The sequence below is a fragment of the Palaemon carinicauda genome, chromosome 33 (assembly GCF_036898095.1).
Source record: "Palaemon carinicauda isolate YSFRI2023 chromosome 33, ASM3689809v2, whole genome shotgun sequence".
NCBI lineage: Eukaryota > Metazoa > Arthropoda > Malacostraca > Decapoda > Palaemonidae > Palaemon > Palaemon carinicauda.
Genome location: NC_090757.1, coordinates 50,764,723 through 50,774,722, shown reverse-complemented (window position 1 = coordinate 50,774,722; position 10,000 = coordinate 50,764,723). Strand labels below are relative to the sequence as shown.

The 10,000-nt window shown below is 33.3% G+C and overlaps 1 protein-coding gene across 1 annotated transcript in view; it reads right to left on the bottom strand.

Moving 5' to 3' along the window:
* LOC137625945 (uncharacterized) overlaps nucleotides 1-10,000 on the bottom strand; it is a 308,726-nt gene that overhangs the window by 298,563 nt on the left and 163 nt on the right. The gene's annotated exons all lie outside the window — the stretch shown is intronic.

The window sequence follows — 10,000 nt, the reverse complement described above, 5'->3', positions numbered from 1 at the left end:
TTAAACTTGAATGTTAAGGGCAACAGAGCCACTCATCATGATCGACAAAGGAGTTCTCAATCACTAGGTAAGTCGTAGCCAAGAACTTCACATCCCTGGGAAGTCCATAAGAAGAATCCTGCTGTAGAATATACACTTGTAGCCCTACGAAATACAGATCAAAATAGAGTGGGGGGGGGGGGGGGGCAGAAAATTTGTTGGCGATATAAGGTGAAAGATGATATGGAGAGATAAGGTTTGGTGGAATAGGATGCCTTTGATAAGAGGCACTCGAGAGGCCGCATCAGGCAACCGACCCCTAATGTTAGGATAACGGTGGCAAAAATGATTAAAGGGAGCTGAAGTATCATCACTAAATTTACAAGTATTCGAGCAATTCATGGAACTTATGCCATATGGTTGTGCCCAGGCCCGGGGAGATTTTTCAGCACAAAAAGGTAATTGTAGAAAGAAGTTAGAGTAACGGAAGCCATAAGGGGAGCAAAGTAAAAGGCTAAACAGTTTGTACAGATAGGGGGCCTACGGAGTGCTGCGAGGAACATTTAGTAATGCCTACAGTGCACCCCGTGATGTACACGGAGATCTAGCAGAGCGCATTCCTGATATTTTGGGATTAAGTTGCGAACTCCCAGTCCTTTATCAGCTTGCCTCTGCGACCCACCACAGTCGACAAACAACGAGGTACATGATTCTCTACTCAGGTCAAAAGCATCCCAACATACATTCATAGGAACAGGCCATAAATCGTTTCCAGCATCTACTGAATTTCTTCTCTGATGTTTCGTTGAAATTGTCATGACTAAATTCGGGTAAGAATGGCATTGATGAGCAGCTGATCAATATGAGACCAAGGAAGCTGAGAACCTGTTCAGGTTGTAGAACTGTTTATTTTCTTGTTTCGAAAATTACGTAGATAGTTTTACAAAATATGAGGATATTGTTTTGGATTTTTAAAAAAAAATATGATACTAATAATAATCTAAAAATGTGCGACGGAATTTGGTGTAGATTTATCAACATCGACGGAGAAATGCTACATTGTTTTCTGCATACAATGAAGACCAGCTTTGTATTTGGTAGAACGAATTAGCATACAGTGTTCGTCACAGAACGAAGAAATTCCACACGGTATACGGAAGAGAACAAAGAAATCCTAGCTATATTTAGTATAAAACGAAGAAATTTCACCTATATTCAGCATAGAAGGAAGAAATACTAACTATATTCCGAAAAAAAAAAATCAAACTACAATCAGCACAGAACGATGAAATCATGGTTATATTCACCATAAAACGACGAAATCCTAGCTATATTATGTATAGAAAGAAATCCAAACTCTATTCAGCAAAGAAAGAAGAAATCCTTGTTAGAATCACTACAGAACGAAGAAATCCCAGCTATATTCAGCAGAGACCGAATCAATCCAAACTGTATTCAGCACAGAACTAAGAAATTTTCATTACAATCAGCATAGAACGAAGAAATCCAAGCTATATTTACAGTAGAAGGAAATCATAGCCTAATCAGGCAGTTGAATCGGTGGAACTACGAAAGTTCAAACTTGCAACGAATGTTTTGTGTTGAACAGGCTGACATAATTCTCTCTTCATGGTTTTTATATGAAATATCTATTTCAATGTTGTTATTGCAGTTTATTTATTGCCCTTCCTCGCAGGGCCATTTTTCCCTGTCGGAGCCTTTGGGCTTATAGCAACCTGCTTCTTCAACTAGGGTTGATAATATTTCACCATAAACGAATAAGGACCCAGTGAATTTTCATTTTAAATGCCACCCTGTATGCCAACTCGTGTATCAGTTTCCCTTTGTTCGTTGGATAAAAATTCCTTCCCTTTCAGATTCATTCCCACTAAATTATATTTTTTCTGAAGTCACTCTTTAAAGTTTTCGTCTTCGTTTGCTTAATAAATCTTGAGGAATAACTGAACTTTGTATTTTGAATAATTTCACATCAAACTTTATAATTCTGTGTTCATCTCAACTGATCGCTCCAACTAACTGTTGAAGCTTTGCTTTGTGATAATACTGTATACAACATCTTGATTCGAATGCCAACATATGCCGGGATAAATACTATATAAAAAGAAGTTCCACTAACTATACCAAGACACCCAGTGAGTGACCCACCCATCTTTAGCTTCTTCTTCTTCTTCTTCTTCTTCTTCTTCTCATTATTTTTCCTCAACCACTCACTCATTACAGTCCAAAACCGTCGAAGCCCATGAAAGATTTATCCGACGTGATTGCCTCTCTCCTACGATGGGTTAGTGCCAATAATGGGAGTCCATTAGCAAGGCTGCATTTACATTTCAAAGAACTCCAACAGAAAAATTAAAATAGGACCCGGGTGCTTTTAAATTAGATCATGCTCTTATGGCATCGACAAATATGAACGCCTATTCTTATGTAATTTCGTTCTTGTCTTCTTCTTCTTCTTCTTCTTCTTCTTCAGGAGACTTGGTATGACTTGGGTGGTCAATTCCATGAACGTTCGTGTTGTAACCGAGATGGCTGATGAATATTTGACAGGTTTCTACAGTCTTCCAAGCAGGAAGTGGACGCACGCCTAAAAGGGCGTAAGCCAATACGGATGAATGCATTTACGAATTTTGGTTATATATCCAGGTGCTGGGACCTGTGAGACTATTCATAACCCAAATGCAGTTGTACTATGAAATAAAAGTTAGAAGAAGTTGGACAGCACAAAAAGGAAGAAAGGAAATAGTAACGGTAACGGAGGTAATGTAGAAAGACAATTAGCTACTAGTGTTATCGACCCGACAAAAATGCCGGCTAAACATTTAGGCCTAGATAGATTTGCGCACACAGGGATTCAACCCTTCTCACCCCGATCCCTTTCGTAACTACCTCAAGGTAGTTTGGGCAATTTGTGGATGCTGCTTAGCGTGACAGAAAAGAACACACAAACACATTGTATATATATATATATATATATATATATATATATATATATATATATAAACACAGACACTTGTTCTTTATTATATAAGGAAGATTCCATTTAGGGTCGGAAAAAACCTCCATATACCCTCAAGTAATGCCTACACTATACTACGTGAGGTGCACTGACGTCAATACCCTATGGAGATTATCAGCTTGTTGTCTGATTCAACCTATAATCTTTTTAGTCAAAGTTGGTCTACCATTCCTTCTCATTAAGCTCAGTCATTTTCTTTTTCTTTCCTGTTTTCTTCGAAGAAGAACTATAATTCTCCATTCCAACTGCTATAGAGCTACTAGGAACAGCATAATTTACTAGCAAAATGCTAACTTGATTCATGGAAAATAATAGCAAGAGGGTAACGCTATTGGATGTTGAACCGTTTTCAACTATTTTCTTGTGAAAAACAAATGACTTTTCATAAAGTTCACACTTTCTAGAAAGGATGATAAATATTAAGAAATTGTATGACATGCATAAATAATAATAATAATAATAATAATAATAATAATAATAATAATAATAATAATAATAATAATAATAGTGACCCGGAACTCCATACTATAAACCAAGTCTCTGTAGACACAAAAAAAAAAAAAAAAAAAAAAAAAAATAATAATAATAATAATAATAATAAGAGTTCAAATAAATTAGCAATATTAATACGATTCGTAACTGTGAAATAATAGTGATCAATAACATATGATATTCGAGAAGCATCGTACAATATTTCTTAAGATATAGCGATGTTACCTCATCATACGTATTTCTGACGGACCATTGAACTTTCATAAAGTGTTTTTTTTCTGCTCTGTTTCTTTCCCTATACGACATATGATCATCATAGGTCACCTAATACGCTTCTAAGGTTGGGGAGAGAGAGAGAGAGAGAGAGAGAGAGAGAGAGAGAGAGAGAGAGAGAGAGAGAGAGAGAGAGAGAGAGAGAGAGAGAGTTACAATGATTTTGAATGTCTCAAAGACTTTTTAGTTTATCCGCGGAGACTCCATTTGCTCTTTGAAATGCGAATTAGTTAAAACGTTTAGAGACTTCATCTGATCTTGTCCAACTTATTCCATAATTCATTTACGGCGTGACTGTTCACTACATCCGCTGGAATTCTGTTCCATGTATTTGCTATTTTGTATGTAAAGAAATTACCACATTGAGTGGTGTTTTATCTTTTCAAATCCAGTGAGAGAGAGAGAGAGAGAGAGAGAGAGAGAGAGAGAGAGAGAGAGAGAGAGAGAGAGAGAGATTTTATTCTAATGAACACTACCTACCAAGAAGCTTTCTAATCCCGCCTCTAGAGGGCGTCTTAACCCTTCCAGAAAGTTTTCGATCCCTGATAACAAGGATGTAAGCCACTTTTTGAAGACTGCGGAGAATCTGAATATTTAAAGAGTAAAAGAAGGGATTCGATACCTTATTTGACATAGCCCCCAGTCCTCTTTTGCTTCCATTTTCTCCCTTAAAAAATTATGGATAAAACATTACCTCCCCCAATTTAGACAGGTAATTATTCTTCATGGACCATTAGTGTATTTTTAAAGATCTCTCTCTCTCTCTCTCTCTCTCTCTCTCTCTCTCTCAATATACATACCACCTTGAATTCAATATTTAATATCTATATTCATAAGTGTTTAATGGACATTTTTAATTTTGTATTCAAATTAAATCCTTTCATTTCATAGAAACATAGACTGAACGCTAAGCTAATTATCTTGAGCCAATTCATGACGAAGAGATTATACAGTTTTCTAGGTTTCTGCAGGTCTCGGTTCCAAAGAGGCAATATGCTGCCATTAAAGTGGCATTTGTGCTTAAAATATTAATGTCGTCAAATTTGCTTAAAATGGTTTGATGGGAAGGAAAACCATGGACAAAGTTCTTTCCTTTTAGTTTCTTACCCACATGATGTTAGAGGTTACCGTTTGGACCTCTCACGCGCACACACACACACACACACATATATATACATATATATATATATGTATATATATATATATATATATATATATATATATATATATACACATATATATGTATATGTATATAATAATAATAATAATAATAATCTTTATTTCAGTAAAAGCCATATACATAATTACAATAGGGGTACAGTGATCTTACATTTTTGACATCAGTAAAAAAAAAAAAGATGAGATATGCAATAATATCTGTGATATATTACAAACATCAATTAGCAGGTTGACCACATAGTTCTAAGGTCTGGGTAACAAAATCATAATAGCATTAACGCTTAATAATGATGATAACATATATATCAGCAGACAAAAAGAGAGGGAAGAAAAAAAAATGGCGATGACAATGATAATTATGATGGAAAAAAAATTGCTTGAATAATGATAGACCTCTGGGAAAAAAAGAATCTAGTCACAGAGCAGGTGGTGTGAAGGAAATACAGGACATCCAGACAACAAAGCTATAACATAATAAAACACGTCATCATAACATTACTGAGTATTATACCTGAGTTATTTAGTGATGAAGATTTTGCATGGCCACACTATCAAAGATTAGTGAACACAATTCATTGTACTGACGCTTCCGTATTCCAGGTTTCCCACATTTTGGATTTTATTCCGCTGCACTTGCAAGCACATTTTGAATTGGGGGATTTTCACTATATACATATATACATATATATACAGCATATATATATATATATATATATATATATATATATATATATATATATATATATATATATATACAAACACACAAATACATAAATACACAAAACATTGCAGAACCTTGCTAATCCACGCTTTACAAGCTATTCGCCACCATTGCTACAAGAACGTTTTAAACTAGTGTCTGCGTGCGGCCAATTTCCTTTCAATTTTCTTCCTACATACGCCCACGGGCAAGAGCCAAAATTGAGGGACAGGTGTCGTGGACCTTTTTGAATGCAGATTATCAAGGGCCATGAATAGGCATCCCCTTGCATGTAATACAGGGTAATTTAGAACAGCAGGATTCAAAGAAAAAATTTTATTTTCAAGAAACGTCACTGACTTTAAATTAGGTTATTGCTTTTGAGCTTTGCAGTAACAATATTTTACATCTATTATTATTATTATTATTATTATTATTATTATTATTATTATTATCATTATTACCACTATCGCTTGAACTATCAAGAAAATATTCACATAGAACCAGCATATGGTAGAAAATTAATATATAAAAGGAGAAAACAGTGAGTGACACCAAATGAATAATTATAATTCAACAAAGAAATTAAATTATAAAAAAAACTATAAAGCTCAGCCATTGTGATGACCTCTTCAAATACTTACGTGCGCCAACACCAATAATAATAGTAATAATATCTGTAAAAATAATGAAATACTTCTGGTACTGAGCCGTGGGCCAACCTGACACCTCAACAAAAGTTGATGCAATGAAAAGTGACATGTTTCCTGTTTGAGTCCATAGGCATAGAGGAACCGAGCAGTATCTTTAGGTGATTATTTCCATTATGATCAACATTATTGAGTAAAAAATTTAGTTTTTGCATGCAGTCTTGTTTAAGTGGTAAATCTGATAGCCATCAAATAGAGGAGTATCCTGTCAATGGCAGAATAGAAAATCTGAAGCATTGTCATTAACAGATGCTGCAATCCTCGTTTAGTCGCTTAGTTTCCCCACTGCATTAAACTGGCATTATTCTCAATTGTTGGGGGAAAACAAAGGTTTGAGTTGAAAGTAAAGAAAAAATATTGTCTCGTAGTTAAGATCATAAAAGGCACCTAATCAAAGGGGCCACTTAGCTGTGCAGCCTTATGGAGCCCAGTTTCCCCCAACATAATTGGTTAACGGTTTCCCATAATTTGATAAGGAAAAAACAAGTTCAGTATAATATCAAAATCAGTGGGCTTGTAAAGGAACAAGAGGCCATATTGACATAAGGACAGTTTAGTTTGAAACGAACGAAGAATCTACCGGACATAAAGTATTACTTCTTGTATGGTGAGCTCGTGTGTATTCCGAAATTATTATTAGATATAGACATATATATATATATATATATATATATATATATATATATATATATATATATATATATAATTTCTATTTGCTTTCTGAGATCAGTTTTAGCAAAGCTATGGTAACTGTAATTAATGCATCCCACGTGGTATGACCATTTAAATGAGTATATATATATATATATATATATATATATATATATATATATATATATATATATATATATATATATAGGCTAATAATAATAATAATAATAATAATAGTAATAATAATATCAATATCTATACATATTTATCTATCTATCTATCAATATATATACACACACACACACACACACACACATATATATATATATATATATATATATATATATATATATATATATATATATATATATATATATATATATGCCTTTCCGTTTTGCTAGCATGACACAATATTTTCTGAATCCCAGCAGATACTGGTAAGAATTTATATCAGGGTAGAATTGTGAGTGAATATCGGAGATCGAACACAGTTACTAAACCACTCGGCCAGGGCAAGAACTCGCCCACATCTCAGTCGATTTTACCAAATCAAAGATGAATTTGAACTCGGGACCACAAAATGAAAATCCCAATGGCCACATATACATAAAACGGTACCTCAGTATACGAGTTTAATCTTTTCAAGGAGAAAGCTCGTAATATAACATGCTCATAAACAAAAGTAATTTTACCAATATGGAATAATGTAAAGTAACTCGATACATTTCCTACGTTCATTCATATATATATATACTGATTTTTAAAGGTTTATAATTTTATTTGATAGGAAATCATGACCCCTCACATCAAAAAAATTAATACAAATTAATAATTCACAATAGAAAATAGAAATATTCACACATTAATTCACATTTCCCCTTTGATATTGACAAGGAACTTATTTTTTTTTTTTTTTAATGGGATGAAAATGAGGTAAAAATCACATTGACATTATGTGAGGTGTATAGGCACCGCTTCGCTGATTTTGTGCTATTCTTGTTACCTCTTGTCCACAAAATATGTGCATTCCGAAGGAAATCTTTGCTCGTAAACCAATACAATGCCCGTATACCGATTTGAATTTTTCACGCGTGTCTGATTTGCTTGTATTCCGAGTTACTTGAACCCTGAGGTATTACTGCATATATATATATATATATATATATATATATATATATATATATATATATATATATATATATATATATATATATAGTTTTTATGTTGACCAGGCTGACATGAGTCTTTTTATAGTTTATATATGACATATGTTTTTGACGTTGTTAATAGTTTATATAGGATATATCTGTTTTGACGCTGTTACTGTTTTTAGAATGATATATTGATAATTTACTCTCATCATTTATTTATTTCCTTATTTACTTTCCTCACTGGGCTATTTTTCCCTGTTGGCGCCCTTGGGCTTGTAGCATCTTGCTTTTCCAACAAGGGTTGTAGCTTGGCTAATAATAATAATAATAATAATAATAATAATAATAATAATAATAATAATGTATGCGCTGCTGCAAGGACTTCCAATAATAATTTTAATATTAATAAAAGCAATAACTAAGATTTGTAAATCATGTATATATGTTTTCAAGTATTATTACTATTATTACACAAATTCTCTGTCCATTTATTAACAACCCACATCTACCAAATGAACCTAATCTGTTATTATATCTCACCCTCAGACAATAAAATCCTTAAATGGCAACTTATCAGCCAATTGGAGAATCAGATCAGCGATAAGTAGGGGGAACTATAAATCACTTTATACGTTAAGTGGATTATCTAGCGAAATCGCACTTTTAACAAGGTGGTGAGACTGCTAAATCGGGTAGACTTAATTTAAGATTTTATAAAATCTGTGAATGTAGATAATATAAGGATACATTATACACCGGGTGAAACTACTATAGTTGGGAACTGCAATATCTAAATATTCCAAAATTGCAAAATTTGGGAAACTCGCACGTATGAAATTGCAAAACAGTTCAAATGTTAATGCGACCGAATGCGTTGTATCTATGGAGCTGTTCACTGTTTGGGGAAAAAAGAAGAAGAGAGAATGCAAGGGTAAAATCTAAGAAATTCAAACATTGGCTAATATATAAAATATGTGAAAGGGCAAAATTGGGGGAAATTCGTCTCGCATGGAATTGGAATCCTACATCAAATATACAATTACTAGAACTACAAGATATGTGAATTTATAAAACTGGTTTACGTTACATAACAATTAAACGTCTATAACACTGATGAACTAACACCGTACACAAAACTGATGAGACTGATTGAGCTATCCCATATATGAAACAGGCGATGAAATAGTATCTAATGAAATGCATCAAGCCATCCATTACAGAATCAAATTGAGCCAGTGATCATACACGTGTAATTGGTGAAATTTCCAAAATTGGTATTATTATTATTATTATTATTATTATTATTATTATTATTATTATTATTATTACTAGCCAAGCTACAATCCTAGTTGGAAAAGAAAGATGCTATAAGCCCAAGGGCTCCAATAGGGAAAAATAGCCCAGTGAGGAAAGGATATAAGGAAATAAATAAATGATGAGAACAAATTAACAAAAACAGATATGTCATATATAAACTGTAAAGACTCATGTCAGCCTGGTCAACATGAAAACATTTGCTCCAACTTTGAACTTTTGAAGTTCTACTGATTAAACTGCAATTAAATAAATGGCAGCACTACCTAAACGACCTTTTAGATATCCAAGACTGCTTTTAGAGTAACAATAACACAGTCTTGTTCTAAATAACTGAAGTGAAAACCTTCATACTGGGTGCAGTACAGAACAATGCATGCAATGTGTTCAAATATAGCTATGAAGACTTTCTGTATGGTTGTAAGTCTGTCGGTATCATCATAAGAAACGTTGGCTGGTCAATAATTGTTTACAAAAAAAAAAAAAAAAAAAAAAAAAAAAATAATAATAATAA